A 13,658-nucleotide genomic window follows, 5' to 3' on the forward strand; every position below is an offset into this window, starting at 1 on the left:
AAGCCAACGCTAAATATTTAATGCTAGGGATAGTCTGCAAAGCAGCCATATTTGAAAATACTGGAGTATGTGCTAGAATATAGAAGCACTGGAGAGCTGAAGAGAAAACCTTGGAATTAAACATGGATATGCTAAAGGAAGAGTAAGCAGAAACAGACGTAAATAAAACACTGAACTACACACACACACACACACACACACACACAGTGTGTGCACTAATTCAGAATCAAAGCTTTAATATCCTGAAAATGGTCCTCACCAATCTCAATGATGTGGAGAAGTCAAAAATGGAGAACTGATGTTGGATTTGACAGTCATGAGGTTCATGACAAGTAGAATGAATGGGGAAGCCAGATTGCTAAAGATTTAAAAGCTATATGGAAGTAAATGCAGAAAAGTTTACTATTAAAGCATTACAGTGGAGAGGAGAAAGCTGAGCATATGATTAAAAGGATAGTTAAGGTGGAATTAAAATTTTGGTGTAGTATTAAGAACATTAAACTGGTTTGTAAACTGGTAGAAAATAGATGAAGAGTAGGATTTTTAACTCAAGGTCCACAGAAGAGTAGTCTATTTGGGGCCCTTAGACTAAACTGAGGGAATAAGCCATGCAAATATCCAGGGAAAGATTTAGAAAATGGCCCATGTGTCTAGAGAAGACCGAGGACGACAGAATGGTAGATAAGGCCAGGAAGTCCAGCGAGACCATAGTAAAGAATTGGAAAAGGAAGCTGTCCCATGAAAATTAAAGGAAACAGGTTGACTTGTTCTAGAAGTTCAATTTGACCAGGACATAACAACTGAGGGAAGCATGGGGAAACGAGGTTGGAGAAGTTGGCAGGGTCCAAGAGATAGTCTTTTAAGCATAAGGAACTAAGACATAGCCTCAGAGAAAAAGTGAGCCTTGAAGATTTTGAATGGGGAAGTAACATAATTCATCAGTTTTGCATTTTTAGCTTTGCATTTTCACTGGATACTTTATGAAGAATGTGTGGGCAGGGGATCAAGATTATCTTCAGGGAGAAAACTTCTAAGTTTCCCTCGACTCCATGTCTTTTGCTCTTTAAACTGGTACCTTCTCTGCTGATAATGGTTGTTGTATATTCAAGTATTTGGGAAAATTAATCTGATATTGCTGTGTAGGAATAGATTATAGGTAGCAGATTATTCCAGAGGTGGTGGTGTAATCCAGTGATAAAGACCTGAGTTGGTTTCAATCTATTAATGGTCAAAAGGGAGAGAAAAAGGCAAGTTGCTGCTAGAAACATGAAGAAGAAAGAATTGATAGACTTGTGGCTGGTTACAGAAAGAGGGAAGGGTATTTGTGTTTAACCCATTGTATGTCAACAAATTCTACCTAAGTGAATAAATGAATGAACACGTGACCAAATGAGAAATGGAGGAAATAAGACTGAGGGAGCTGGTTTTAGTTTGGGGCATATTGTGTTGGAAAATAAAGTATAAAACTCTGCCTAAATTAAAATAAATCATCCACATACTATTTCAGCTGTATCATAAAAAATGAGCCAATTTAGGTAGGTACTCCTATCTTTTGGCCATACGTTGAGAAATACAGCACAGTGTCATATCATTGAGCACTAGCCTAAAAACCTTATAGATGGAGTTTAAATCTCAACTCCACTTCTCACTAGTATGACTTTGATCAAGTTATATAATCATTCTATTTCTGAGTTTTCTCATCTGTAAAATGGGAACAATAGTGTTATCTTCCTCGTAGGATAGTAAGGACTTCATAAACAATCCACTAGCCTTCAACCACATGTTAGAAACTGGAGGCTTGAAGATCAAAGACATCACTAGATAAATTTAATTATCCAAGATTCTCAACCAAGAGATATTATCTCCTTGTACATGACACTGTATTGATTACAAAGCTTTAGACTGAAATTGATATGTTCTATAGTAAGTTTAGGTAATTATTCACATCTTCTTACATTGTATTTCCTAAAGTTCTAAGATGTTTCATAATAAACCTATTTCACTGATTTATATGTATATATTTTAAAAACCATGAAAGTAAAGTAGCTCTTTAGTGTTAGTCTTTCTAAAATTTTATCTGTATTATGAACAAATGGTTCAGTCATTAATTGAGCTTTTAAAAAATCTTTATACAAAGAATAAATAGAAGATAGATCATTTAAAAATAGGCAATTTAGGGGCGCCTGGGTGGCGCAGTCGGTTAAGCGTCCGACTTCAGCCAGGTCACGATCTCGCGGTCCATGAGTTCGAGACCCGCGTCAGGCTCTGGGCTGATGACTCAGAGCCTGGAGCCTGTTTCTGATTCTGTGTCTCCCTCTCTCTCTGCCCCTCCCCCGTTCATGCTCTCTCTCTGTCCCAAAAATAAATAAATAAACGTTGAAAAAAAAATTTAAAAAAAGGCAATTTACGAAGTTTAAAATCAAAGTTTGTGGTTATTATTACATGAACAAGTTATTTCAATAGAGACTTCCTTATTCTATTGCATTATACTTGCTGTGTCTGGGTTTTCTCATATATGGATCCTTCTGACACTGATAATAGGACATAAAAATGGAGGATGTGCTAAATATTTTGTTCAGAATAAACTATTATACTATAGAATACACTTTAAAATTTCTTAAAATTTAATTTATTGTTAAAATCTTTTTTCATCAAAGTATACAGCCCTTTCCATAAATTTAAAAAACTTTTATTGTGGCTCCACTATAAACTTTTCTAATCTAATTTATTTAGTGCTTACTTACATGAAAAAAAGCTAAAATTTACCAGAAGATAATATATAGCCATTCCACCAACAGTATACCCACCTTCATTACTGTAGTTAATTTTTCATGATTTTGTTGCTTTGTTATGAAAGTTTACATCTTTTGCAATCACTTGCATTGAAATACATTTTCTAAAATATTATGTCTTTATTTTTGTATTTGGTGCTCCTAACATTGGCATCGATACTGAATTTAGCAAAGAGCAACAGAGTTTTAGTTGAATTTTACAAGAACTTAAGCAACATGAAGGCAGAGGTTTTATCTGTCTTGCTTGCCCTTTCCACTTCAGACCTACAAAAGTGCCTGCCACAAGCTAGGTGCTCAATAAATATGTCTTGCTATAAAAGAAAAAAGAGAGGTGCTTGGATGACTCTGGATTTCAGTTCATGATCTCACAGTTTGTGGGTTTGAGCCCCATGTCAGGCTCTGTACTGGCAGTGTGGATTGGGATTCTCTCTCTCTTTCTCCTTCTATCTGCCCCTTCCCTGCCCCTCGATCGCTCACTCACTCACTCTCCCAAATAAATAAAATCTTAAAAAAAAAAAAAAACAGGAGAGACAGAAGACAAGAGATAGGGAAAAGTTAATGATATTTTTGTCCTCAGGAGACTTAGATGCAACATAAGAATATATGGCAGGTACATAAAAAATATGAAATAAAAATTAGTACAATGATGTACACTTCAATATACCGTAATTATATTTCAGCATTTAATAATGGGAACCTGTAGGGTGTTGTGTTTTCAAATCTGAATTTGTGTTAACTTCATATTCAAAAGAATAATTTTAGGGGCACCTGGATCATTTGGTGGCTCATTTGGTTAAGCATCCAACTCTTGGTTTCAGCTCAGGTCATGATCTCGAGGTTCAGGAGTTTGAGCCCCATATCAGTCTCTGTACTGACAGAGTGGAGCCTGTTTGAGATTCTCTGTCTCTCTCTCCCAAAGTAATAAAATAACATTATTATTATTTTATCAATAATGATAGTAACACTAACAATAGCTAACCCAATAGGACTTAGTATGTGCTAATATGTTAATTGAATTATTTATCCAATCCTCTCAGCAATAATATTGGAGAATTATTATATCCTTTTTAAAATGTTTTAAATGTTTATTTATTTTGAGAGAGAAAGAGATAATAGAGTGTGAGCAGGGGAGGGTTAGAGAGAGAGGGAGACAGAGAATCCCAATCAGGCTCTGTGCTGTCAGCACTGAGCCCCACATGGGCCTCCAAATCAATTCAAGGCCAACAGTGAATCATAACCTGAGATGAAATCAAGAGTTGATGCTCAACCAAGGAAGCCACCCACGTGTCCCTACATCCTTTTTTTTTTTTTTTTTTTTTTTTAGATGAGGAAATTGAGAAATATGGCTAGGAAGTATTAGAGCTTGGATTTGAATTCAAGCTGTCTGAAGACAGACCTGATGACAACCAAAAATAAGTCTTTGAAAGATCAATTCACTCCTTTACAGTAAATATTACTCAAAAATTTTTATACAAGATTCCATTCAAAAAAAACTTTTTTTAAAGAACAAGAAAGGGGGTGCCTGAATGGCTCAGTCAGTTGAGCGTCCGACTTTGGCTCAGGTCATGATCTCACAGCTCTTGAGTTCAAGCCCCGTGTCGGGCTCTGTGCTGACAGCTCAGAGCCTGGAGCCTCCTTCGGATCCTGTCTCCTTCTCTCTCTGCCCCTAACCCACTCCCATTCTGTCTCTGTCTTTCTAAACATTAAAAAAATTAAAAAAAAAGATTCCATTTATTTTTTCTTAAACTGAATTCATAGTAAAGTAGTAATAGTTATTGATAACAATGCAAATGTTATTTCAAACTATTTAAAAGTTTAAATTTATTAATGATTATGCCTTATTGAAAAATTTATTAAAAGAGTAGCTTTTGAAACAAACAACTAAAGAAAACTTAAGAATATGTCAGTGTTCTTCTGGTTCTACATTTTGTATCTCTAGATTTCCAACCTTGCATACAAATTCTGGCTTGTTCTCTTTCCCCGCTCCACTCATACATATCAGAGAGTCTGCTGGAACTGGAGCAATTGATTGCTGTGCAGAGTACATTTTTAATCTCTCTGTTTATTCAATCCAAGAATTATTGCTAAATTGAGACTGTGACTAAATGCTGTAGAATTAATTACTTTGGCTTTAATCTCCTAAAATGCATTTTCTGTATACACATACAGCCTTATACGTATATGTACCTCTCTCCCTCTCTCTCTCTCTGTCACACACACCTATATTTGTATTTAATAATGCATTTTTAACATATACCTTCCAGGCCATGTGTTTTTTCCTAAATCTATTCTCCCAACTTTTACCTTCACCTCAGAGCAGAGTTCACCTATATGGCCACAGTGGTCAACTGTTACTATTTTTGCTCTTATTAGGTATCTGGAAATTAATATACCACTAACAATTGTCAGTGGATCATATGCATGTTGGCTACTTTTAGCAGATCTTTAGATTCCTTTCGTAACCAAATTTATCTTATAAAGCAGTCCAAACCTCTTGAATAATTTAAAATAAAACTTGAATATATATATATATATTTTTGCAAATATATCTTCATTTGTCGCATAGAGAAACTGAAGGCAATCAGTTGAACAAAAACAGGTTGTTAAAATTCATAGTGTATTCTATGTTGAGACTTCAAGAAAAAAAAAAAAAAGATGAAAGTAGAGGGCATTGTTTTGCGGATTAAATCGAACAGGACAGCCAGGGGTTGAAACTCACTTTTTCTGATTGATTCAAAAGAAAAAAATTACATAAAAATTTTTGTGGCTTTCATCTCGGATTGACGAATATGGTACAAGGACTTCTCCCTGCCATTTTTACCAAAAAGCAAACAAACAAATTCTAACAATAGAGCAAATATTTGTTTAAGTCTTGTAAGCTGTTTTAACTCTATATTCCTAGAGAAAAGTCAAGTGCCATGTTGGCTTGACTTGGATCATGTGTTATAACAAGGAAATATGAAGTCTATGATGAAAAAGGCACTTTTCCCTCCTTGGATTGAGAATCAAGACATGAGTGGCAGCTTCCGCTATGCTACTAATAAGCTTGCCTGGGCAAGTGAATTTCCAGTGCCGAATATTTTTAGGGGGGGAATTACTGACTTCTTGTGAGAATCTGGCATCAATGAACAAGTACATAAATGTAGTTTTACCTAGTATTTTAGGGAGTTTGCAAACTTCTTGGGCCTGTAGTCTCCACAAATAGGTAATGAAACCAAGAACCACATAATCCCTAAAGTATGCTTGAATTCTATATTTCAAACACAATTTGCAAACATTTTCACCTAAATTATTGTTTTCACTGGGAAAAATTTTTTTTTCACTTGAACGGTGCCAAGTAAAAGCCTATCTGTGATACTTCATCCCCTACTTTTTGCCTTTGTCCATTGCAGACAGTATTCTTCTAGCAAATATTCTCTCGGGCATATTGGCACAAGGGATATTTGAATGTCATTATCTTTTAAATTTTTAGGTTTTGGGTAACTTACTGGTATATTGTCTGTGATTTGCGTATATGTAAGGTCAAAAACCCAAGGTAATGAATGCATCATAAACAAATCTTTTATATTTTCTTTACAAAGGTTTACTGAACCTTTGAACCTACATTGACTATTATAAAGTTAATATTCCATATTAAAGCAAGACTCCAATTAGCCTTTCAAAAATTATACTACAAAAAAAATGAAAATACATAAGTCAAAATTAAAGTCATCATAAGCAAATAACTTTGGCAGGTTTTCTTAGACAACCATTTCTTAAGCATGTTCCTCTAGATTATTTAAGATGTTTGGTATATTAAGGCAATTTATATCTAACCCAGTAAAATTTATAGTACATATGTTCAATAGAAGAAAATAATTGCTACATTAAGAAACCTCTCACTCTGCAGAAACAGTCCATTAAAATTCATAACTTGCCTTTCTACAAACTTTTATTAATTTATACCTGTGCCATAAGAATATAATCTTTGGGGCATCTAGGTGTCTCAGTCGGTTGAACGTCCAACTCTTGATTTCAACTCAGGTCATGATATCACGGCTCGTGAGGTCAAGCCCCAGGTTGGACTCTGCACTGACAGCACAGACCTCCTTGGGATTCTGTCTCTCCACCCCTCCCCTTCACATGCTCCCTGTCTCTCTCTCTCAAAAATAAACATTAAATATATATATATATATATATATATATATATATATATATATATATAATCTCTTAATATTACAAAATTTAAAGTACATATATTTGGTTTATGGTATAGTGCACTAAGTTCCTCTGCCAAATATAGAGTGTAAGAGAGTCTGTATCCATCTCTAAACCAATAATAACCAAAGAATCTATAGTTCTATGAAAATAGTTTGCTGAAAAATGATTGCATCTTAGTCTATAATGACCAAACTACAGTCTAAGAGATGTACATTAGTTAGGACAATGTGTTATGCTTTCATGTTAACCTCCTCACCTTTTATTTTTCATACATTTGCTTTACCCAAACGGGTTTTATTTAGACCTTTCCCATAAGTTACAACAACTCTAAAGACTGTTTTTAATGACATATGACCAAGAGCACATGGTGTTACCATGCGAAGGTGACCTCACGTGAAAGTAACTAAATGATTGCTGATTGCCAGCATCTGGGAGGCAATGTTCAGAATTATCCATTCATCTACACATTCTATACCAGATGATGTTCCAGGCCTTAGATACTTATCAGTGAACCAAAGTGAAAAAATAAATAAAGCTGTAGCTCTCCGAGATTTTTGACGAGGTGTGGTGGCAAAAGAAGGAAACAAGCAAGCATATACGTATAGTAATAAGTACTAGGAAGGAAAATACAGGATTATTTAAAAGAAAACAAATCACCCTACTTAACATCAGTGAGCCAGAAAAGTAATTCCTAAGTCAAAATGATAAATTTTACTTCTGAGGCTAGGTAGATTGTTTTAAATCATGATAAATATCCCCATCTACCCTATTCTATTATTGAACAGGAACTAAAAGGATTAGATCTTTCAGTGGCTTCTCATGGTTCCCATACCTGCCTCCAGCTTTAACACTCTCCATGCTTCTCTATGCCCACTCTATTACAACCACATTGACCTCTTTCTGTTCTCAAACATGAGAAGTTCCTTTCTGCCTCAGGACTTAACACACATATTGTTCCACCTTGAGTCTACCCCTTTACCCCACTCCACCTCCAAATCCAGCTAATCCTTAAATGTGATTTCTGCATGGAAGCCGATTCTGGATGAGACTCCCGGCTGTCACTTGCCTAGCAACTTTACCTGTCCTTTTAGGAACTTACTACAATTCCAATTATGCAATGACATATGCACCTTGTGTATTTATCATCTGTCTCCTTGATTAGCCTATGGGCTCCACGGGGTGAGGGGGGGGCCCTAGGCACAGCTGCTTCTCTCCTTTGCCAACTTACTTTCGGTGTCTTTGCACCCTGCTTGCCACAAAATGAGCACTTAGAAAAGTGTGAGAGGAAGAATGAATTGCCGTAAGAAATAGCTCTGGTTTACAACACGTGGCAAAGTGGGTTCTGGTAAGGGTTGGTAATACCTTTGAAACCCTGTGACTGAAAAAATGGTTCTGGTCAAATCTTGTGTTTTTAAATCTGTGTCACACACTGTTCTGGCCCCAGACTCTGCTGGAAGTCTACTGCTTGCTTGCTTGCTTGCAGGCTCAGAGTCTCAATGACAGATGGTTTTTAATCTTTGCTATTTGGCTTCCAGAGTGGGTGTATATTGCTAACTCATGTGTGCTCTCCAACATGTAGCAAATGACTCTGGTGGCCATGTTCTCTAAGGAATCAGATACTTTCTGGGATCTGTAGCTATGGGAGAAAGGTTTTCAATGCTTTCTAGTGGGCAAATTTTTTTTTTCTTGGAATCATTGTTGAAAAAAGATCCAGTTATGAAAAGCCACAGTTGTGTAAATCATTAAACAATTCCAGGACTTGACTGTTTGATCACCTCATGCCTAGCACTCTAAAGGGCACACACACATATTAGCATAAACACACAGTGTTAGGAATATTTCCTACATGAAAAATTGGAATTCTCCTTGAGAATGGAAAGAATCCTTCTTTAGCACCTAGCATATTCTAAATCTCCATTGTGGCTCTTATCAATTTAGATAATGATAAATTGTTTTATTTCCGAATTTGTCTAACTCTTTCAAAGGCAAGAAACTATCTTTTTTTTTTATCCTAAGACCTGACCAAAAAATAAGGTTCATATTAAATGCTCAATTAATATTCATTAAAGTAAATCACAGATAATAAATAAGTACTTATATTGGAAACCTCCTGAGCTGGAATACACACTCTGTTGTCTATCCTGGCCAGGCAAAATGGAGCTCAGAAGCCACTCAGGAAATAATGCTCTCTGATGCAGCATCTATTCCTTCAAACCAAGGACTAAAGGTTTTCCCAAGCCCAATAAACCTTCAGAAGATTTTCTTGCGTGGATTTATGCCAGAACCATTCAGGTCCATTAGTTGGCAAATAGGACTCCTTAATAACTGCTGAGGAACTATAAAATTCTATTCAGAATATAATGAAAGCTGCAGGGGATTGTGTATTCATTTCTCTTGTAGTAGGAAAACTTGAATCCTCAAATAACAGGGTGTTGCCATGTTAGCTTCCTCTGGAGAATTAAAACCCAAACTGTAAAGGGAGCAGAATGGTCTGACTGGTTATCACAGCCACTGGAATCTGCAAAGGCTCCCTTCTTAATTGGTACCAGAAGATCCAGCTGATAACAAAGTCTCCCTACTTGTGTTTCTATGGATGTGAAAGGATTATGCTCCTTTGCTAAGCATTTTGAGATCTCATATTCTAAAGTCATTATTTAATGACCTGAAATATAATAGGTTGCTCTATGTCAAAGAATAGACAAATGCATTAGAAGTGTATGAAAGAGAACAGGAAAAGGAAGAAAAGAATGGAGGGAAAGAGAGTTGAAAGGGAGGGAGGAAAGAACAAAGCAAGGAAGGAAGGGAACTATTAAAATATCGCATAGAGCTCTGCCACATCCCGGTTGCTTTTGTATGTGCAGTATTTCAGTGTCCTTCCTAGGTAAATAGCAATGCTTTCCCTTTTTATTAGCACTGCTGCAGCTGCTGGTGCTTACAAAGAGATTCACAAATCAAAATAGATTCAGTTAGCTTTTCAATAATTCTGAAAGGTGGGGGAACATTGCCAGAGAAGGATAGCACTCCAGTATCCTAACAAGGCGTCTTGTTAGCAAAACAAAGTGTGAATTGCTTGGAGATAATTCCCTGCGGTTGGTAATTCCACTGGGCTCCTCAGTGGCAGCCCAAGCTATTTCTCCTCAATAGACCAATGCCACTGAAGAGAATGTGTCAGAAGAAATGCAAAAGAAAAAACAAAAAACAAAACAAAACAAAAAAAAACCTTGCTTTCTTGAAACATTTATTCTTCTAGATTTTTCTTTATGTCAGCATGATTCATACTTATTGGTTCTTAGCCTGGAGCACCTAGCACAAGCAGGAACTGAGGAAGCCAGAGCAGAGCGTGAATAATGAATGAGCTACATAAGCACAAGTCAACGTCCCCGATCAGGAGTAAAGGCAAGTGCAGAGTTGCAGGCCAGCATTTTCATGGATTATTTCTATTATTTTCTCTCTCAAAGGAAAACAGAAAAACGAGACCCAGCAAGAGCTGGAGTGACAAACGCCGGAATTGAGATTGGAAGGCTGTCCATTTACCTCTTGCTTCACTCCTCGACATTGTGTTACAACTGCCTGATTAAGGTATATGGAAAAAACAGAAACTTTGATAGGTTTTGTTGATGCATCCCTCTATTCCTGTGCATATCTCGTGACAGGTGAGGGGGGAAAACACATTTGTGTAGGGGATTGAGGGGTTTTTCCCTTAAAAAGTCTCCCGGGATATTAAAGGAAATATTAGTGTTTTTCACATCTGTGGGAATTATTACTAGTACTCATGCCCTTCAAGTGCTAGTTTACTTGAGGGGGCACTGGCCCCTTATATAACATGTGTGCTTTCTCTCCCTTTCATTTTGTACCTCATCCAATCTGCAGTTGTCATGGTTCATTATCTGTAGATGATCTTGAGCAGCCTTGCATTCTGAAAGAATATGCCGTGGCATCTGCCTCTGTGCTTTTGTGCCTTGATGTACAAATGATATTTCAGCAAGAGTATTGGGGAAGGGGATGAGAGTGGAGGCAAGATTTGTGTCAGGCTGACATTTCTTTGCGCCATATTATGTCTTCCTCTTTCATATGTGCCTAGTTCAACAACGAAGTACATGTATCACATTGTGACTATTACATATGTTAGAGTACATAATCGGGGTTGTAAAATATATGCTTGAATGTCTTAACTAATGAATTCCATCAAATTCAATTATCATTCTTAGACTCTTCATTAACCAATCACATTGCTTCTTTGGTCTAAGTCATTTCTAACACACTGTCACTAGGCATAAACACAAATCTGTGAAGTAAATTGGAGTGATTAAATTATCTCATTAGTCATTGTTTGGAGGCCCGTGTTATTGAAGTTCTGGATTCCTCAAGAATTGCCTTTCCTATTATTATCATCAAATACAAGAGAACGGATGTCAGAGTAGGAGACTGTGTCTTCAGGACTTTATTTCACTCAAGATATTGCCTCTCTACTCATTTTTCCTCAGGAAGTTGGTTACAATAGGTCACCAATACTAAAATTACATAGAAGCAAACCACTTCTTATAAACTCATGGACTTATTAAATAAATCATAAGACCTTCACCTTTTCAGAATGAACTGAGTCAATACTAAAAGTTTGTCCTGTCTCTCATACAGTATGAAACTTCAGGGTAGGATTACAGCTGTTACTGTTCAAACATACTTTTTTTCTAATTCTCATAATTTCTTTACATGGACTCTTAAAGTGGATCTGAAAAGGTATATATCCAAAATCACAAGTACTTCAGTTTCCTGGGAAATAATTTTCACAGTGCGAACGTATAATGGTTATTTCAATAACTTTATGATGAAGGACATTTGCTGATTTTCTGGCAGCATGATTCTTACCATACAGTTCATAAAACAGTTGTTTTATTTTCCTTAATGCCTTCTATGAACAATTAGTTTGAGAAACATCTCAAAATATAACCTGAAGCCAACCTACAGAAACATTTATTTCTGGGTTCCATGGAAGACTTAAATAAAAATCTTTGGGAGCAGGCTCTAGAACCAGCATTTTAAATATATATATATCAGATGATTCCAATCAACTCCAAAGTTTAAGAACCTCTACTCTACAATTTGAAAGCAAGGAAACAGCTAAAAGGAAACCATTATAAAATTGATGTCAAAAATAGAATTGATATCAAAAATAAAACATCAAAATTGTTTCCTACATATTTATATTTACTGAGACTGTACAAGGAATTTTAGACTGTTTATTTCCTCTTTCATATGTATATTAAATATATCGAAATTTAAAAATCAGTGTTAGGGATGTCAAGGATATGAATGTCTATTAATTTAAAAGCTTTCCAAAGTTGCTAATAAGTGTATAATAGTAAAAAGTATTAAATTCATAATTTGTACAATCATTTTCTCATTTGAATCTTCAGTCTCACAAAGCTTTCTGAGTAGCAAGTTATTCTTTCACCATTGGATATGTTTAATAAGCACCACTTTGTTAAGAATTCCAACATGTACTTTTGTTATGGTTTCCATTGAGCCAACTCCTATGGGTGTTGAAGTTTGAAAATACAATTTATTGATGCAAATAAGTTAAACCTTTTGGGTTCAGGGCTCCCATTTATTCATAAGTGAACATTTCTATGATGTCTCATTCTAGTAAGAGAATTTTCTCATACTTTTTTTTTTTAGTGGAAACAAAGCATACCTTGTTTGCCAACTTTATACACTTAAGTGGGAGTTGAGGACAAAGAATTGTCTTCTGAGCCATGAAAACAGAGAGCTTATGGTTAGGTTTGCCATTGGATGAGAGCAGAAAGCAACAGTAGAACCAGTAGGAGAAGGACAGAGAGTGTTTGAGCAATGAAATTAATTCTTTGTTCCTACACGATAGATTCCACTGAGACAAGGGTCTAAAGAAAAAAAAAAGTCATAAACATTAGGTGAGCTTTCAGTTCTCTCAAAATCTTTCAGGTATACTTAGTTTACAAATGTATCCAAAATGATTGGATAATTTAAGTTGTTTCCCAAATTCATAAGAATCCTTTTATAAATAAAATAATTCTTGGTTTTCAGCTAGATTTTAAGTTTATTTATTTATTTATTTTGAGAGAGAGCTGGGAGAGAATCCCAAGCAGGTGCCACACTATCTGTGCCAAGCCCAATGCAGAGCTCAAACCCACCAACCATGAGATCATGACCTGAGCTGAAGTCAAGAGTTGGATGCTTAACCCACTGAGCCACCTAGCACCCTGGTTTTCAGGTAGTTTTAAAGATCACATTTACAACTTAAGCAGACACTAACATCAATAAGATTGTGCTTCAAAACCTTAATTTGTGAGTTAAATATTTGGGACTCTAACAGCATTTTCACACAAAAACAATGCAATAAATGTTGTTAGATGTTCAGATTTAATTTTTTTGAACACCACAAAATTATAGTCAAATCATGATTTGTAAAAATAGAGCTTTGAAGTGAAAAATAGTAGGAAACAAAACAATACGCTATGATTCCAAAACATTAAACCAATTCAATAACATAGTTTTGAAAATCTTGTTTACTTTGAGTAACAGCTCCAAAGGAAAGCAAATTTGACTGTTGAAAGAGAAGGTAGGGTTTTTTCTAAAACACAGAAAAAATGGTGACGACATGAGCCTCATTCTCCTGAAACAGGGAAAAAG

General features: G+C 35.8%; 1 protein-coding gene across 4 annotated transcripts in view; it reads left to right on the plus strand.

The window, feature by feature from the left end:
- The window catches only part of SYT1 (synaptotagmin 1), a 558,583-nt gene that overhangs the window by 119,664 nt on the left and 425,261 nt on the right, over window positions 1-13,658 (plus strand). For all 4 annotated transcript variants that reach the window (XM_011284134.3, XM_011284136.3, XM_011284135.3 and 1 more), the window contains one exon: window positions 10,451-10,571. The gene's annotated coding sequence lies outside the window, so the exon portion shown is untranslated. The remainder of the gene's footprint in view (window positions 1-10,450; window positions 10,572-13,658) is intronic.

This window comes from Felis catus, chromosome B4 (genome assembly GCF_018350175.1).
Source record: "Felis catus isolate Fca126 chromosome B4, F.catus_Fca126_mat1.0, whole genome shotgun sequence".
In the NCBI taxonomy this organism is placed as follows: domain Eukaryota; kingdom Metazoa; phylum Chordata; class Mammalia; order Carnivora; family Felidae; genus Felis; species Felis catus.